Consider the following 12,697-nt stretch of genomic DNA (forward strand, 5'->3'; position numbering starts at 1 on the left):
TTCCCAGGTGTACTGCTCTTTGAACATGGTACTTAGTTTATTTTTAATACTAATGGCTTTAAGCTTTTCTAGAGCTAATATTCTCTAATATTAAAGATAGAAAGCAGAGTTCAGATATCATTAAACATTTAGGAATGTAGTGAAAACAAAATGAGTTTCACAGTGACTACATACAAAAATAAAGGCAAACTTTGAATAGATGTTGCATAATCTTTAAAAACAAACTGGGATGATACTTTAGGTGTAAAGAAGACTGAGGAGCAGTGCAATCTGTTTAAAGTGATACTTCATACAATACAGGACCAGTCTAGGATTAACCAGCAATATAGAATTTTATGGGTTAATAAAGAATTGAAAAAGAAATTACATAACAAAAAATTTGGACGTGAGCAGAAGTAGGCTTTGTGCACTAGGATCCAAGTTACCCAAACTATTCTATAACATTTCAATAATTATTTACCACTCTGATGCTGATCATTCATGCTGATCATTCATTACGACAGCAACTGACAAGCAGAATTCATAATTAATTGCAGAATTATGGTATTTTGAGGGTTCCTCTAGAGTGCCTCTTTTTCTTGCATGATTTGGCTCAAGAACTAGTCAGCACTTTGTCATCTCATAACAGACTTAAGTTTCGAATTTGGTATTTTCCATCCAGCTGTTTTAGCTATAGACCATCCTCAAGCAACACAGACACACACACCCATCATCGAGCTATCTGTGTTTTCAATATCGGGGAACATCAAAATCTGTCGAAAAACGGAAATCGAAATTTTTGATGAATCTAAAGCTTTCACATCACCCCCATAGACGACAGGATATGGTGGGGGATGGCACTAAGCAAAAAGGGCTTTACAACATGTACAAATGAACATGCGAATCATACAGTTAAAAGTTCATACAAGTGATAACGAGAGGGATACTGAGAAAATACACTTCGACAAAACAGGTTCTTTCTTATTATAGCAGCAACAGAACAGTAAAAGGGAAGTAATATACACAGAAAAAAATAGATTTTCTCTGAATTTTTCCAGAATTCACAAATGCTCTCCATTCTTATTCACAAGTGAAGAAGGTGGAAATTTCCCAGTACCTAGAGGAAATACCAACAAAGTACTAACAATTTTGAGATTAGAGGGAGAGAAAAATTATGCTAGAACTTTCAGAAATCATTTCTCTTTGGGGAAATTGCACAAGAGTGGAAGCTAGTAACCTTAATATAAAAAAAGAGTGACTGGGCCAGTGATATTAACAATAAGCAAGTTTAATTATTGCTTCCATGATAAGTTAAGACAAAATTGTTCAAAACATACACTTCTAGGTACAGCCGATTTAGTGAATAACTGACATGGGTTTAGACTGGGGAGATCATGTTTCACAAATATATGATACAGAATAGAACAAGGAAGCAAAAAACATTGAATCTAATTCAATAACAGTATCAATTTGGAGCAATTTGAGGTATTAAAGGGTACTAGGGTGTTGTACCATGTTAGCCATTATGAAAGATCTTGCCTGAAGAAGGGGCCTGAGTTGCCTCGAAAGCTTGCATATTGTTATCTTTTTTAGTTATTCAATAAAAGATGTCATTTTACTTGACTTCTCGCTATAGGTATTAAAGGGGAAATTTACAGTATATGTTTGTGCACTAAAGCTAATATAAAATGTCAGAGTGTAACTGCGTATGGCCTCTTACAAGGATTTTAGAGAGGGATATGAAATATAACAGATTGCATTCCCTTCACTGCTAGTTAGAGACCTGGAGTGCAAATAAAAGTATAGCTTTTGTTAATAATTGATACGATTTTAGGAAAGGCTTTGATTTTTTATAACAGACATAATCTTCATCCTAACTGGTTGGAATCTTTTATTCTCTCCCAAAATAGGGCAGCACAATTCCCTGGCTGAGTAATCAGAACACCATCCAGGCCACAGCCTTGGGATCTTAAATCACAGGCTGTTTGTTTTCTGTCTGCTTTTCTTCTATAGCTGCCACCAAAAATCCCAGTATCAGAGCATCTCAAAAACTGAGTTATGTTAGTAAATACAAATTAACTAATATTCAGCCAACAGAGATCATAACTAGACCTAGAATTAAAATCTCATCCTCTACCTCTAGCGCCTGAAGTTGCCTCTGCCGAATTGCTGAGCCATTGGTTTTTCATGGCTTTTATTGCTCGGCTCCCATTGTGTTCCCTCTTATTCAAGTTTTTGTCTGTTGGCTTGTTTTGAATTTCCTGCTCTATGACCTTTTGATTTCGTTTCAAGGATAACATATTGTGGATTTTGGTTAGATTTTTGGTAGATTTACTGAAATAGCTTTGGCTTTTTATACAAAGTTCTGCTTTTCAGATCTCAAGATTTCAGATTTTCAATATTTATAATTTCTGAATATTTTATTGTGATCCCTTCTGGGGTATACTTAATAAATTAATTAGGAAAATGTCCTTTATTGCCTTGTTATTTTAAGACAGTAGCTTATATGGTCCTTTTTTCTCTTTTTGGTGATTTTTTGGCTTTGAGCCCTTCTTTCAATAAATAGGCTTCATGCATTTTTTTGAAGGACATCAGCTTTTAAAATTTTGTTTAGGTATGAAATCATAACAATCACAACCTTGTGCATATGGATAGGGGGTGTGCATACAATTTTATGTATCTTAATTTTCAAAAAGCTGGGATTGAGAGTGTTGCAGATGGATGAAAATTTGCTCAAACGAGGGAGCAAGGAGATATGGTGCAAGGAAGGTTTTTTCTGGATTAGGAAGCAATTATTTCTATGACTGGACTAAGTTCACAGTTGGGAAATGCAGTTTGGAAAGGAAGTTCATCTTATAGTGCTGTCTCAAAGTCAAAAGATCAATAAAACAAAACACCATTAACAACAAAAATAATAATTGCATACATAGCTTATATTAAATAATCATTCAACATACAATACGCATCAGGCTCTGATAAGAAAACCTGACTGGAATGTCAGGATGAATACAGTCGCACCCTACTTCTCTCTCCTCCTTTTTCCTTGTTAGCTGACATACTCTCAGTATTTTGTTTATGAACTTCTCGAAGTGCTGTCTGTGCATGCGGAATTGGTGCGTGGAGCGTTACGGAAGGCAAGAATTCAAAAGTGGCAGGAGTAAGCAGGTCAGCAATATGTCCAGCGTATTGGGGGTCCCGTGGTTATACAGTTTCAAGTATCAGGGTTTGGTAACAGTTTTTATAACTTTAAGATAATAATATCTAAGTAAAAGAAACCAAATCAGCACTTAACTACCAGAGTTACTAGAACTCTCCAGAAAGAAGGAACTTTCTTGGTGCTTCCTCAGCAGAGGCTAAGAAATACTTTTCTTACAGATGACTGCAGTATAATTGTGAAAGCAAAAAAGAAATAACAATTGTCACCAGTGTGCCAACTGAATTTTCAGTAGCTAACCCGTGTAGCTGGGTTCACCTTAATGGTGGCGCCAGTCCTGATTGTCATACATGTGGGTCAGAGGATCACATTCTGGATTGATCCAAGGCATGTAACAGGACTCTGGGATGAGAGATGGCACTGTCACTAACTGTGTTGTCTTCCCTATCTTGCATAGTACCAAGAACATGCCCAGTGAGGGCAACTGACCTTGCCCCTTGTCTGCTATAAAGCCAGGACGTCCCAAAAAGGTGCCGTCTATTTATGGACTGAGCGCACCATAGAAAAGAGCGCTGACTTAAAGCAACAAGCCATTTGACAGCCACCCAAAAGCTACATGTGGTTACACATCAGAAATATATATATTTTTTTGTTTTAGATGTCAATGAGTCTCTGGTTTGCTTTCAGTTATTTAAGGAATTAAATGGGACAGCCCGGACGGTGTCCCAACCTTTCTTCATCTGTGGCAATTCCCTTGGTCAATAACACTATATAAATTGCTAAGGGTTTTGTCTGTCTGTCATGCAATTACTCAAAGCACTGGGAAGAGAGCCTTAATCTTGGTCTTAATCGAAAGCTCATAATGTGATGTGTGCCGGTGAAGCTAAAAATGAGAGTGGATTTCATGTCTTTCCTATGGCAAACTAATCGAAAAGGTGACATGGCAGAAAGAAAAAGAAGAGCAGTTCCATCAGCTGAATGTGAGGCAAATTGCAGGAGCCAATTATGTGACAGGGAGAGGAAGAATGACAGCACCAGCATCTGCTAAGAGTCAAGCACATGTAGTGCGGCAAGCTGCTAGTACCCATGAACTCCTGGAGCTGGAACTTTGTTCTTGGGAGGACCAGAGGACCACATGTTTTCTAGTGTAAAATATAAAAAATAAAAGCAGGCATAAAAATAATTAGAAAGAAAATGCATTGTTTATGAAAGAATAATATTTCATAAGCAGGTTATGTAAATGCATGCCAAGCATATTGAATACACAGACCCCAGTAACATTTGAATGCATATTGAATGTCATTGCTGCCAGCAGTTGCTTTTAAAAGTCGAGTTTCTCAAGGGCCAGTGTTGAGTCTGCTGCTGTTTTTAACTTAAAACAGTAATCTGCATAAAAATATAATTAACAAACTTTTTAAATCTGCTGATGACATTACACAACAAGGACAGGTGGATACTCCAGAGTGAACAAAATTAGACAAAATTAAGAATTTGACATATATGCTGCAGATGAAATTTAATTTCAGTAATGGTAGAAAGTAAAATATTAGAAATAATTACAATTTAATATTTAGAATTATGAAGGGAACTGGACATTTTCACATAAGTTTTAGAAAGTATTTTCTTTATAAAGAACTATAAGGAAAGAGAGTGAATTACCCAATAGTGTAGTAATATGGAGACCTTCAGATATTTTTTTGAATACTTTAGCTCAATTTGGCTTGATGAGCTATGCTGGCTTGATCTCGTCAAAACTGTTCTCAAGTTTTTAAATTGTTTTCTAATAGGCTTGTGGATAAGATAGGTTTACAGTCTTCAAGGGAGGTGGCCTTATGTATGCCATCTCCTAGGGGGAACTTCCTCTTGCTTTGTTGAGAACTAGACTACTGAAGGTTACTGCTCCTATATTTATATAACAGAAGGTTGGACTCTGGATTTAGCCCAGGTCACACCCTTTTCAGTTAAACTGGCCAACCCAGATGACCTAACATTGAGGCAAAGAAACTAGTCATTACTGTTATGTATCATTATGTTATTGGATAATGTTTCATGATGCATTTCAGAGAGCAAGGAAAGCCAGGGATCTCCAGTGATGCAAAACAGAAACCTCAAACGAAAAACGCCAAGTAAGGACAGAGCGGATCCAGAAAATGTGAGTGTTTGAATCCATCATTAAAAAAAGAGAATATAAAATTTGAAGGTTCACACAAAAGGGTTGTTAAACACAGGAGGTCCTACCATTCTGGAATGACTACTGGCCAAGCAAAGGCTGGTGTTCACACTGCTCACAAATGTACCCTCCATGTACTGTACATGCCAGCCATTCACCTGTTTTGATGGGTATTTGCCTATTCTGTCTCATCTGAAACACTGAAACCTATGGAAGCCATTTTAGTCAGCAATACTGAAGAGCTAAACCAGTGTAGTACTAGGCAGCATCTCACCTCCATCCATGTTTTGTTATTGTAATGAGCACTGCTGCCAAGTGGATTCCAAATGAGCTACATTATCCTGAGAAGTAAGCCGGCAGGCTGCGTCTTTTGTACTGCTAATGATATGAGTAAGCAGTGCTACTAATTGAGCGACTGGCCAGCCTGGGGCTTGCAGCTGAGCGCTCTTCAGAACATCGCTTTCTGGAAAATGCAGGAAACACAATGCTAATCAGATTCTTAATTGAGTGCAGGAGATATCGCTTGGCATCAGGTGTGGATGAATGAGAGCCCAGCCAGGGCTCATGTAATAAGAATACCAGGATCAGCGCAAAAAACATTAGTGCAGAGGGGGATGACTGAGCCAGTGTGACGAAGGCACTGTAATAATAATAATACATTCAATTTATATAGTGCCTTTCTCAGGTTACTCTTAAGATTTCTTTTTTATTTGATATACAAAAATCTTATTGGGAATGCTGGTGTTCACTAAGTAAGAAGAAAGCAGGTGGCACAACCCTGGTAAGAAATATCTGGCCTCTGTATTGTTTTATAGTTATGAAATAATTCAGTTTTCAGTTTTATTTTTGCTTCAAAAGTGAATGCAATAAAGAGAAAAGGAGTCACACTGGTGATGGGCCTCCTTTCCACATCACTAACCATTTCTCTTAATGTACTCAATACAGATACTCGCTCATAGCTGAAATGCCTTATGGCCTTCAGGCTGAGCTTGTAGCTCTTTTTTCCAGCTCTCCGGTTCATTTTATTATAAGCTCTATTGCTTGTTTGGCTGCAGGACAGCCTCCATGCAGATCAAAAACAAGTAGTCGTAGCACAAAGTCCTCCAGGAAAGAGAACTACATGGTAAAGAGCAGGGAATAAACCATGGACCTACTCCAGACTTGAGTTAGCTGATCTGAAGTGATGTGCACAGATGTCACTCAGCCCTTTCTGTTTCCTCTCAATGATCACTGGCGCATTACTGATTACACCTTAAACTTTATTACAACATCAGAAACCAAAAGTGGAAAGAACACACAAGTGAATGCTTGAGTAAGTAACCTTATGTTAGTGGAGTCATTGACTTCATGAAAATAAGCCATCTGAATTTGCTGGTTCTGCAGGGCTGGAGCCAGTCGTGGCTACAATAAATCCATTGCAGGTCAGACTTATTTACATTAAGTTGGTTTTAAGATACCAATCAAGCTAAAATGTACCATTCTGGGATACAAAGATAAACAGCAGTACTAGAAAAATAACAAGAACACTAGAAAAAACATGCAACGTTCACAGTCACATTATGTCGGGACTCCAACTCGGATCTCTGTAGCTATCAGACAACAGTGCCAAACGTTACACCACCGTGACATGATTTAATAGATAGATAGATAGATAGATAGATAGATAGATAGATAGATAGATAGATACTTTATTAATCCCAAGGGAAAACTCACAAATTCCAAAACTTTAGCAGGACACAAAATGAAGATCTCCTAATAGTTGGTCAACATGTGGGCTCAGCATCAGGATTGATTATAGTCCAAAGTAAACTGTCCTTGTGCTTTGTAGATTTCTAAGAAGTGAACTTATAATGTGTTCTCACTGATGGTCATGTACAGTTGCATGCTAAGGTTGGGCACCCTTGCTTAAAATGTCTGTTACTGTGAATAGTTAAGTGAGCAGAAGATGAACTGATCACCAAAAGGAATAAAGTTAAAAGATGACACATTTATTTTCAGCATTTTATGCAAAATCAGTGTATTGTTTTTGTTTTGTAAAATTGTACAGTGAAAGTTTAGGAAAGGAGCACCATGCAAACATTTGGGCACCCCAAGATGTCTAAGGTCTCAGAAAACTTTTCCCAAGGCCTGAGACCCTTAATAGCTTGTTAGGGGCTATGGCTTGTTCAGTCATCGTAAGGAAATCTCGCGTGTTGCAAATTGCAAAGCTGTATAAATTCAGTGACTCCTCAAACTTTGTCCCAACAATCAGCTGCCTAGCACTCTGAAAAATAAAATAATTGATGCTCACAAAACAAGAGAAGACTACCAGAAGATAGCAAAGCATTTTCAGGTAGCTGTTTCCTCAGTTCGTAAAGGCAGTTAACTGGGACAGTGAAGGTCAAGTTGAGGTCTGGAAACCCAAGAAAACTTTCTAAAAGAACCGCTCATTGGATTACTAGAAAGACAAAGTAAAAAAAACCCTTTTGACCACAAAAGACCTTCAGGAAGATTTAGCAGCATCTGGAGTGGTGGTGCAGTGTTCTACTGTGCAGCGATACCTGAACACACACGACCGTCATGGTAGAGTCAGCAGAAGAAAACCTTTCCTGTGTCCAAACCACAAAGTTCAGTGCATGAAGTTTGCAAATGAACATCTAAACAAGCCTGATGGATTTTGGAAACAAGTCTTGTGGACTGATGATGTCATAACAGAACAGTGAGTTAAAAGTACAGTATATATAGAATATGGCTACAATGTGCAAAGTATGTTTGGGGAAAAATGTGCCAAATTCCAGGAAAAGAACTCCTCTCCAACTACGAGGAACATTCAAAAAGTTTCTGCACTTTCATATTTTCATTGGAAACCATGAAGGCAGGAGGAGTAGTAATTGGTCGTGTTTGAGAGTGTCATGTGTCTAGATCTGTCTGGCAAGCCAGCTGCCCTTGCAGTTTAGCATAAGAGTTGTCACCCTGAGGTGAAGATGGCTACAAAACTTATAAATTGCATCAAAGAGGAACATCGTTCTGTCATACGCTTTTTGTGGGCAGAAGGTGTGCCGGGAGCATAAATTCATCTCCACATGTGTGCTCAGTATGGGGATAACATTCTTTTTCGTAGAGTCATTTGTGAGTGGACTGAAATGTTCGAAAATGGACAAAACAGTGTGATGGATGCAGATTGCTCTGGACGTCCAACTACAGCCATGAGGAATGAAGAAAGATATTGATGTGAAAGCAGTGGTGCATCAGTGGCTACGTACTCAACCAAAAACATTTTTTGCTGATGGCATTAAAAAGGTGGTACAACGCTGGGAAAATTGCATCGCAAAGGAAAGTGACTATGTAGAAACGTGATGTAATTTGTTTTTGAAATTCTTAATAGAGTTAAAAAAAAAAAAAAAATTGTGGAAACGTTTTGTACGTCCCTCGTATTAAGCATGGGGGTGGATCAATCATGCTTTGGGCTTTTGTTACAGCCAGTGGCACAGGGAATGCGTTATTGGTAGGGGGAAGAATGGATTCAGATAAATACCAGCAAATTCTAGAAGCAAACATCGCAACATCTGTAAATAAAAAAATTGAAGTTAAAAAGAGAATGGGTCCTACAACAAGATAATGATCTGAAACAAACTTCAAAGTCTACAATGGAATACCCCAAGAGGCGCAAGCTGATGGTTTTGCCATAGCCTTCACATTCCCCCGACCTAAACATCATTGAAAATCTGTTCATAAAACATAAATCATAAACGCAAGAAGGCCCAAAAATCTTACAGAATTAGAAGTCTGTTACATTGATGAATGGGTGAAAATACACCAAGAAAGAACTGAAAGACTCTTAGCTGTCTACAAAAAGTGTTTCCAGGCTGTGATACTTGTGTTACGATGTACTGACCATGTCGGGTGCCCTTTTAATTTTTTTGGTATTTTGTACTTGTGAATGATGGAAATAAAAATGTAATCTTGCTTAAAATATTAACAAAATGTGTCATCTTTAACTTTGTGCCTTTTGGTGAGCACTTTCTGTTCACTTAACTATTCACAGTAACATATTTGAAGCAAGGGTTCCCAAACTTTTGCATGCTACTGTAAATTTGTATCTGATTATTCTCTGTGTACTGCTTCACTCATTCTACTTGCACTTTAGAAATGTTTTCTTTCTGGTGTTTTTTGCCAGTTTCCATTGAACAAAAGCAATCCTGCCATAAAAAATGAAGACAATTGTATAAAAATATAACTGTTTGAACTCGCATCAAAAGGCAATAGGGCTTCAGCAAACAGACGCAAAACAAACACTCCAGACAGATGAAAGCCTTTAATGCATTCAGCAAACAGTTCTGTCATTGCTTGCGAAACGGAATGACAGATACAGAGATTCTTAATTAAAAAGGTGGACGTGGTGTCAGCATCTGTCTCGATTAAACATAAAGAGAACTGGAAATTTGGGAGCAAGTTTAACCAGTGGCCATGAAGTTGAAAGTCACATGAAGCGTTCACGCACTGTATGTCACAAAGATAAGGGTTCTAATTCCTAGGGAACAACATGTCAGGGAGTGAATTGACTTGTCTGTTGAAGATCACAGGTCAGGTGTATTCTTTTAGGACCCTCGAGTATAAATTTCACTGAATGTGCAGAAAGAGGCCGATTGAGAATGCCTTCCTTGGAGACCAATGATGAAATCAGTGGAGCAGTTGACAAAACCCCACAATTCTATTTTTTGTACGTATATTGTAGATCATAAACTACACCCAAAAGGCATTTAAGACTGAGAATGTGGGACAATTCCATTCATGTGCAGCAGATACCAATAATTTTGTCCATTCATCAATTATCCAAATTGCTTAAATCTGGATCATGAGAAACCAAATCCCATTCCACCAGCATAAGGCACAAGACAGGAACTAACCTTGGCTAGGGCACCAGACCTTTGAAAGCACGCTTAGGTGAACACCTATATACACTCATTCCAGACCAGTTTAGAGTCCCCCATTAACAAAGTTATTGGAAATTCTTTAGGATGTTAGAGGAAAACCAGAAATCCCTGAGAAAAACCTAATGGTGACATGCAATAATGTGTGAACTCCAAGCAGAAGGTGACTCTGGAGCTGTGAAGCACCTTTAATGAAAGCTACACAGCCAAAATGTTGTATCATCAATATGTTGGAATAACTTTTACTTTTTTTCCTTGTTCTAACCGCTGTGCCACAATTAGTGAATCTATAAGGATTGTTATTAAAACATAAAGGCAGAGTGGCAAGCACACACCTGACTTTAGTGTATAGATTAAACCCTTCCTATAGTTTGCATGTCTACTTGGGTTTTTTCATGGATTTTCTGTTTTATTTCCCATACTTTCCAAAGATATGGAGGAAAGATGGTGCAGGATAGACCTTAAAGTATCCCAGTATGAGTGACTTTAGGAATGTGTGACTTCTGACCACTTTGAAATAATTCTGAATATTCAGTACCACACCACTATCACTCCCTCCTGTCTACTGTTTCTGTTTGTCCAAATCTGACACAAGTTCCCAAAGATCTTCATGCTTAATCTAAAACTCTTCCATGTTATCAATGTCTTACTGCAAAGTGAATCAAGGGGTGCATTCAAGCATGCTAGAGATATGACATCAGACCCAAATGTTGTTTGTCTAGCAGTTGTATTTTATGCTGCAAATCAGGTGCCCAACAGATCTGACTACCGATAAAGAAACACATTTGTCAACTTATCATCCATAGTGTCTCTACTAAATTTCTCAATTAAAAAACTTAACATTTCCTAAAAATATTAACGCCATCCTGTCTGATTGTTTTTGAATACAGAGATTGGGAGAAATGTGCTTATTTTTACAACAGTCAGTTGTAGACTTTCCCCACAACTGAAGTTGTATCTTTTTGCATCATAATTTTTCCAAGGATATTGTCACTCAATCAATAGATGAACCCCGCTGATGTAATTATTGGAGTTTTTATAATGTTAATCTATACTAATAAAAGGCAAAGCCCTCACTCACTGACTGACTGACTCACTCATCACTAATTCTCCAACTTCCCGTGTAGGTGGAAGGCTGAAATTTGGCAGGCTCATTCCTTACAGCTTACTTACAAAAGTTAGGCAGGTTTCATTTCGAAATTCTATGCGTAATGATCATAACTGGGACCTCTTTTTTGTCCATATACTGTAATAGAGTGCACGTCCATGGCCGTGGGAGGCGGAGTTGCGTATCGCGTCATCACGCCACCCACGTAATCACGTGAACTGACTGTGAACGCAGTACGTACAAAACAAGGAAGAGCCCCAAAGAGCGCTGAAGAAAACATTCATTACACAATTGAGAAGGCAGCGAAACAATAAGAAGCGAGCGAGTGACGCATACAAGCATATTCATAAGTGCAGCTACTGCGGAAACAAAGCACGGTGTAAACCGTAAGTTTAAATTAAGTTTATAGAAATGCTCCCGCTGCCGTTTGCAATACCATATTCGCGACTTACAAGTTTAATGAGAAGACACGAGGTATAAACGACACTTTGGATCACTTTGTAACGGAGTTAAAATTGCTGTAGCAAGAAACGTTTAAGTGCCGGGTCTTAGCTAACATTAAATAAAGGCGTGGACATCGCAACATCACACAAGAGAACGGCTCACGTGAACATATGAAGCGACTGACGCATACAGACATATTCATGTGTGCAGGTACTTCGGAAACAAAGAACCGTGTAAACCTAAAGTTTAAATTAAGTTCATAGACCTACAAAAGGTTGCCATTGATTTGAGGCAAGATTGCTTTTCTCCTGTACAACTATATGTTGCATTCTCAACAGTAAGCTTGCACGGCTTCGTCATATTACAACCGGAGTGCTGAACTGACAATGTGATATACAAACAGAACAATCGTAAGAACAGGATTAAATAAAAAGGCTGCTTCCGTTGGCAAAGCAACGAAAAAGGAAGACCTTATATGACGTTCGTTTATAAAACAGCGGAGAGGCTGTGTGAAGTCAGCTTCACAAAAAAACAGATCCTTAACAAATTTTTATTGGTATATTTTCACTCAATTTAAAAAGGTTTTCTTCTTAATAAAAATTTAAAAGCAGTACTTCGCCGCTGCAAAGCACGGGGATGTATATATATAGATAGATAGATAGAGAATAGAGTGCACCTCCATGGCCGTGGGAGGCGGAGTTGCGTATCGCGTCATCACGCCACCCACGTGATCACGTGAACTGACTGTGAAGGCAGTACGTACAAAACAAGGAAGAGCCCCAAACAGCGCTGAAGAAAACATTCATTACACAATTGAGAAGGCAGCGAAACAATAAGAAGCGAGCGAGTGACGCATACAAGCATATTCATAAGTGCAGCTACTGCAGAAACAAAGCACGGTGTAAACCGTAAGTTTAAATTAAGTTTATAGA

Source organism: Erpetoichthys calabaricus, chromosome 2 (genome assembly GCF_900747795.2).
Source record: "Erpetoichthys calabaricus chromosome 2, fErpCal1.3, whole genome shotgun sequence".
Lineage (NCBI taxonomy): Eukaryota > Metazoa > Chordata > Cladistia > Polypteriformes > Polypteridae > Erpetoichthys > Erpetoichthys calabaricus.